Here is a 7261-nt window from a genome sequence, read left to right on the forward strand (position 1 = left end):
ATATATTTCATAAATAAATCAACTATTTAATTTTAATTATAATTTCTTAATTAAATTTTCAATTATAATTATTTTTTTATCATTAGGGGGATTACCCCCATTTTTAGGATTTTTTCCTAAATGAATTATTATTAATAGTCCATTACATAAAAGTGGGTGTGGGTTCGATTCCTAAGCTGAATAGGAAATTTAAAGCGGCCCTACACGTAATATTGCAAAAATAAAGCAAAAAATGGGAAACAAAATGTCTTGACACTATTTTCTCTCAGCTTACTCTGCTATATAGGTACAAGTAAAGATACAGTGTGATTCTAATAAATTTATTACATACATGGAAGCCAGTCATGGCGCAGAGGCAGAAGCAAATGTAAATTTGATAAATTGTGCGTTCGATTTCCACTTGATTCAACGGAAAATGAAGGAACGGATTATCTTAACGTTAGGTTCCCGGGTTCCCTTTGCCTAAGCTGCTATGTGAGGGATACGGCGTGAAGCACAAATAAAAAAAACCAAGATCTATAAAATGTAACACTTTCTATCTACAACGGCTCGTTGTAAGCTTGCAAGAAAGAATATTTTATTTGAACAACCCCATATATCTGGCGGAAGTATTGCCAATTGTACTCGTAGATACTAACGGTTGTCTTCTTTAAAATATTACTTTTGAGAATGGGTTATATATCTTTGGTGGTTATAGAGTTAATATAGCGTTATTAATTTGAATTGAGTCTAGAGTGGTGCTGGCACAAGCGTGTGTAAACGCGACAGGTTGTGAGTTCGATTCCCGTATGAGGAAATGAGGTATTTAATATTATTCCTCGCTCTGGTAAAGCTCAACGTTAAATTCCAAACTCTTAAATTCAAACAGATAGTGAAAACGGATTGTGTTGCTACCACACACGTTGTGTGCGGGAAACAGCGTGAAAGTGATTTATTTATTTTTAATAAATATATAAAAAATCAGATTAACAATAAAACTATTTTCCACTGAAGTATGAAAGGAAACATAAAGCTACTTTCATAAAATATACGTACAAAAAAGCAATCATTTTATTGCAAGTAAATAAAGTAATTGTTTATAGTTTAAATAAATGGAGAAAATTGTAAAAACAAAACAAAACTGAGGACGAAAGGACTGAGAAGGGGACGCCCGGGATTGAACCGGGGACCTATCGATCTGCAGTCGATTGCTCTACCACTGAGCTACATCCCCTACAAGCAACGTTTTTAAATAAGCTTACACTAAAAGCTTGATGGAGCTTAAAAAAATAATTGATTTTGCTGATTATTAATATTATAAGTATTTTTAAGCAAAAAAAGAATAATTATTTCGCCATTTCAACCGTATTCCATTTTATTAAGTAGAAATTTACTTTTATTATATTTATGTCGTCTCAAAAATGGTGCTGAGTGAGCAGCATAGAGACTGAACACTACCTTTTCTGCTTAGGGGAATAAACCAAAAATAATTAAGCCATTACAAAATTGCTACTAAAATAATTAAATATCGACTGGTAGAAATTTTAACTAAGTTTCTAATTGTAAAGTTTGTTCCGTCTTAAATACTTAGCCTTATTGGACATTCTAAAATTAGAACGCCTACACCTCGTTCCCTTTGTCCTATAAACATTACCCAGGTTAAAATGTTAATTTAAGTTTGTAATAATATTACCTGAAATTTTACGAATGTTAACCTGACTCGTTGTCCTTTGTTTAAAAGCTATTTAATTAAAAAAAAATGTAGCAAAAGTAACAGAAATTATTATCGACAGGCAAACGTTGATAAAAAATAGTAATTAGTGCATTGGTATAAGCATAGAACCTGTAGTTCCTCCGGTGCTGCACGGGGTCGTGGGCGGCGGTGATCATCATCAGGTGACCCGAACGCTCGTTTGCCTTGTCCTTTTTCCATAAAAAATAAAAGCATGTAAAAAATATTTTTTTTTCTATAAATGTACAGACTTACATTACTTACAGGTAAATATACCTTTTGCTGGTTATTTTTGTATTTAAAGTTGTAAAAATTTTTACTTCCCCTTATTACGGAACGTCCCTAACAAAAAAATATATATTTTATTTACGGAGATTACATTTTTTTTTCAATGAACGCTATACAAAATGGCCTGATACATTCAATAAAAGCCTCACATAAGAGGATTCAGTCAATCTGCATCGTATGGTAAACAACACATCGCATCCCTGCCTTGATACATCAGTGAAATATTCATCTAAGGCCTGTTTTATACTAGCGTAAGTAGAAAAAGAGTTAATTTTATAGATTTTTTTGTCATCCTTTTTTTCAGCTTTTATTACCTGTATGCCGTATGTAAAAAGGTAGGCAGAGGGAACCTATTATTAAGTCTTAATTCCCTATTCTCTACTGAATTTTTGAGGTTATGCTCTGAGTGGTGGAATTCGAACAACGCGCTCTGCTTCATTTCACCTATAAACAATAATGCATTCCCCCTGAATGGGGTATCGAACCCACAGTCGTCTTACATTTACAGTAACACGCTTAGACCATTGCGCAAGGACGGCCTAATTTCATTTATTAATTATAATTTTTAGTATGTCTGTCTCAATAAACAATAACACACTTTTTCCCGCAAAGCAGGTTAAGCAGAAAAGCCTAGTATCAAGACGCGGTTTTCCACTTCCTGTGCAAATTCGAGACATTGCGTATTATAATGTCAAACCTAAAACCGTTCACTGTCTCGTTTAAAATCGAACCCAGAATCACATTAACAATCAAATGCCATCCCACAAGTCCACATTAAATTTGATAACCTATTATAATCGGTCTTAATAATTATAATCGGCTATCGCTTAGCTGTTGGATCAAGAATCGGATACAGAAGGCAGTGTTACTTGAGACGGCGCGTATTGTGCGGAGGTTCCTCTCTCTGGAGCCCTAGCCACCGATGGCTTGGATCCTTGTCCCGTCCTCGGAAGAGTGGTTTTTTTTATATTTTGAAATGTATATTTTTATAATATTTATATTTAAAAATGTAAAATTGATTCACTAATTTAATAAAAGTAGATTCATATATTATGACTAGTGGACCCGGACTCGGCTACGCCTGCTTGCACTATAAGAATATTTTCGCGTCGGTCATACTCATACTATACCGCCCGAAGGCTAGGTCATTTCGAATCAGTGACATCTCCTTAATGATTTATTAGAATGTTATACAGTAAACTATAATTTCAATCTAGATAAAATTCTAAAAGTGACTATAATATTTATTTTCATAAGGATGAATATCAAAATGTCGGGGTAACGGTTGCGTAGCAACGCGACGGTTGTTATTAACATGGCAGAATAAATTGCATGTCCAATTAGAAAGTACTTTAAAATATATTAGTTTATATGTATAATGTAATGTTATATAGCCTATAGCACTTCTGAAGAATGCAGCTTTCGTACAAAACAAAAACAATGTAAATCGGACCAGTAGATCCTGAGATCTTAGCGTTCAAACAAACAAACAAACTCTTCCACTTTATTATATTAGTATAGATAGATCTCACGACAACCTGCCAGCCCGCAGTCAGCCTTACTTCCACAGTTTAGAGCGTCACTCAGTCCCTTTTGCGTTCCGCCGTCACGTTTTTTAAATCATCGCCGCCAGAGCCCGCATACAAATTGTCCCTCAACGTACCGCCAGCCAGTAACGAGAAGGATTAATATACGTAAAATACTCTAGAAAATTTGTTTTATTTTAGTCTAGTATAATTTATTAGTCGATTTAGCATATTCTCACTAGTTGTTTTGAAGGTATTTTTTTAAGTTGCAAATCTACGCGCAATGTCTCGAAAATTTGGCTGAAAATGGCGAACGTAGTGTCTTAACACTAGGGAGTGATTAACGACTTTGGTTTTCCTTTGCCTACTCTGCTACATAAAGGAAAAACTGAAGCTAAAAAATATCTACAAATTTAAATGGTGGTATAGAACAATTTGAAATTAAAACTGTGAATTATTAATATACGAGTATCTATTTATTACCAAGAAGTATATTTAATTATATGTTCTTAGAATTACTATATTTATCTGGTACTTCACCGTCCAAGAGAATATCCTCTAGATTACTATAAATTTTTAAATATGCTTTTACACTGTTATGGCTATAAAAAGTGCCATTGTTGGGTGTATCACTAAGACTTTTACTTAACTAGGCTTAACTTTTTTTCCATAGCATAATACGGCAGTTATTACAAGAGTATATATATATATTTCTGTATATATATATTTCTGTATATATATATATTTCTGTATGTTTCCCTAAAAATAAATAAATAAATAAATAAAAGAGTGCAAGATTACAAGAGTGCAAGATTATTGTAAACTCGTCTGGTTCGATTTCCACTCTTTTATAAGTAGCTTAACGCCGCAAATTTGTCTCATATAATCATCATCTAGCATATTTATTCCTTCAAAAGAGAATCGAATGCATAACCATCGATTTACACTCAAACGCTGGTCCACCGGAAAATGAAGACCATCTAAGCAAATAATATATCAATAATATAGAAAATGGAATTTCTGATCACTACATCCAAACACTCTTTGTTTCTAAAGATTGTCTTATCGTGATTGTCTTATCTGTAAAGAAGAAAGTTCTTTTAAACTTATCCGTTTTATATTTAGTTATTATATCCGAATCAGAAAGTAAGCTCCCGATCAGCATTCTAAGAAAGACGTCTAGCCAACATGTAGAGTTAAATTTAATACTTGAGTCACTGACATATATTGAGTTACTAGAAAAGATTACATTTTTTTTCGTCATTTTGATACCAATGGCACATACTAGGTGTGTGCCAAACAACTAGTGCCAAAACACTGAGAAGTTTTTGATTATAATAACAATGGTTAAAGGTTTTTTTATTACATACTAATATCATTCAAGTATTTTTTTTTTTTGGTTTCTAAGAACGTGGCGTAGCTTTTAACTGCGACGGCTATGGGTTCGATTATCAAACGTGGGAATTAGTTCTTTAATATTTCATTTATTCGCCCTGGTAACGAGATAAAGTGCGGCGTCAAGTTTCGCCGCTCAGTATGCAATGTCTCGAATATTGGGCGGAAACTGCGAAACGTAGTTGGGGACACTAGGTTCCCTATGCACACTATGCAGATGATTAAGCATATAATAAACCTAATAACCATATAAAAATAAAATAACTAACCAAAATATTAAAAAAGCTTATCCATGTATATTAAATCTTTGTACAGCCATACGAAGACAGTACAAATTTAAATCTGCCTCACCCTAGTCCCTATATCCGATGAATATAACTGAAAATTCTCTAATATTCATCAGTTCAAATATATTAAATTTAAAAGAAATTTAGACGCGCTAAGAAATGTACAATAGAATATTATCTTACAATATGTATGTCAGTCTTGTCAGTCTTGTCAGTCTTAGCATTTTCTTTTGCATATTGAGATGAAATTGTTGAAGATAATGAGGATTTTTGTAACGTTCGATGTGTTCTGTCGAGACAGTGGAATGTTTTAATAAATTTTTATATTTTAATACTAGGACAGCGTCGGTCTCATTAAGTTTTTTTTATCTTATATTGATATAATATATTTGATTTTTACAGCAGGGTAGACAGAGGGAACCTAGTGTTAATACACTCCGTTTTTCACTTTCCGCCTATTTTTGTAGGTATTGCCTGTAGAGTGGCGGAACTCAACGCCGCTTTTTGCCTCGACACCAGAGCGAAGAAATTAAAATATGAATGTAAATAAATATTTCACTTCTTCAACTGGGGATAGAATCCACAACCGTCGAGTTACAGTCACACCCTATATCTTTATTCTTGGAATTTTATTTTAAGTTATTCTGTTCTCTATTTTTAGCCTATTTTAAAAATATTGAAAACTAAATAGCCCATTCTAATATTGTTACTTTATTTTTTTCATTTTTTTCTATTTTTTTTTACCTTTAAGCTATACACTCCTGCACTACTTTCCACCAAATTCTGGAGGCATTATTGAGTTGCGAAACTCACCGCCGAGCTTTGCCTCGTCACCAGATCAAAAAATGAAAATATTATAGAAAATATTAATATTTTCTCCTGCCAAGTAGGAATCGAATCTACAACCACTACATTTACAGTCGCACCCACGTGCCCCAGTGCCACGACTGGCCTCAAATAAAAAAAATAGAACAAAATATATATTTAAAGGCGTCCAAGCGATATTAGACATTCGTGTAAATGTTAAATTCTAACACAAAGGCCGACAGCCGGCCCCCGTTGGATGCACAAAGTGAACTTCTCAACAAATTTGAGCAAATAAGTAAACAAGATGAAACAGAGTACAGCGGGCTATGAGGACCGACCCTAATTAGTTTATACGGTGTGAAAATTTTAGTAAATTATAAGTAGGGAAAATATGATAACTAGGAAAATATTATTTTGTTAGATCTTGTGGAATTATTGATCAAAAGTATTTAATTTTTATTAAGTTTGTATGGAAATAGACTGTAAATGCTAGGGTTCTGAGTTCGATTTTCACTTGGGTGCAATCGAACCTGAATATAATTAAAGGAATATTTCAATATTTTTTTTTATTCCATCGCTGGTTTCAAGATAAAAAGCGGTGTTAAGTTCAACGACGACATGGAATATCTGCAAAATTGAAATGGAAAGTCAGCAATGTGAACTAAATGCGATACAGCGTAAAGCTAATCAAAAAATAAAGAAATTAAGAAAATATGCTATCTTTGTCTATTAATTAAATTAATAAATATATATTTTAAAATTAATGGAACAACATGAAATGTCTAATTGTAACTTTTTCCACAGTAGAGATAGAAAAATATTTTTAGAAAACTCAGGGGAAAAGAGGAGAACGGATTGTTGACATTAAATACTTTCTCTACCATACTATACGAGATAGTGCCATAACCTAAATAAAAATATAATATATATTAACAAAACTAAATAACAAAACTCCATAACAACATTAATGTCTGTAAACAATTTATAATATTTATACAAACAATAATTAAAACTAATACCTCCCAAAAGGGGCTAACTTTAGGCTATAACGAAACTTAATATATTTTAAGCCTATTTAGCTACTAAAGTACGGGATATTAAAGTGTTACAGCGTGTTATATCCACAAAATGCAATATAACATTTTCTACAGTGTGTATTTCGTTTTACGATATTATCGTTAAGTGGAGAGCCGTTACTCTAGCTATTCAGACGTGTAGGTCTTTGGAATTATACTTAATTTATTAGT

At 32.7% G+C, this 7261-nt stretch overlaps 1 non-coding gene across 1 annotated transcript; it reads right to left on the reverse strand.

Annotated features, from left to right (window-relative positions):
• Window positions 1–1141: 1141 nt before the first annotated feature.
• Window positions 1142–1213, reverse strand: TRNAC-GCA (transfer RNA cysteine (anticodon GCA)). The gene has a single exon. It is a non-coding gene; the product is annotated as a tRNA-Cys (tRNA).
• Window positions 1214–7261: the final 6048 nt, after the last annotated feature.

This window comes from Heliconius melpomene, chromosome 14, assembly GCF_056956725.1.
Source record: "Heliconius melpomene rosina isolate 202511_hmr_F chromosome 14, ASM5695672v1, whole genome shotgun sequence".
NCBI classification, from domain to species: domain Eukaryota; kingdom Metazoa; phylum Arthropoda; class Insecta; order Lepidoptera; family Nymphalidae; genus Heliconius; species Heliconius melpomene.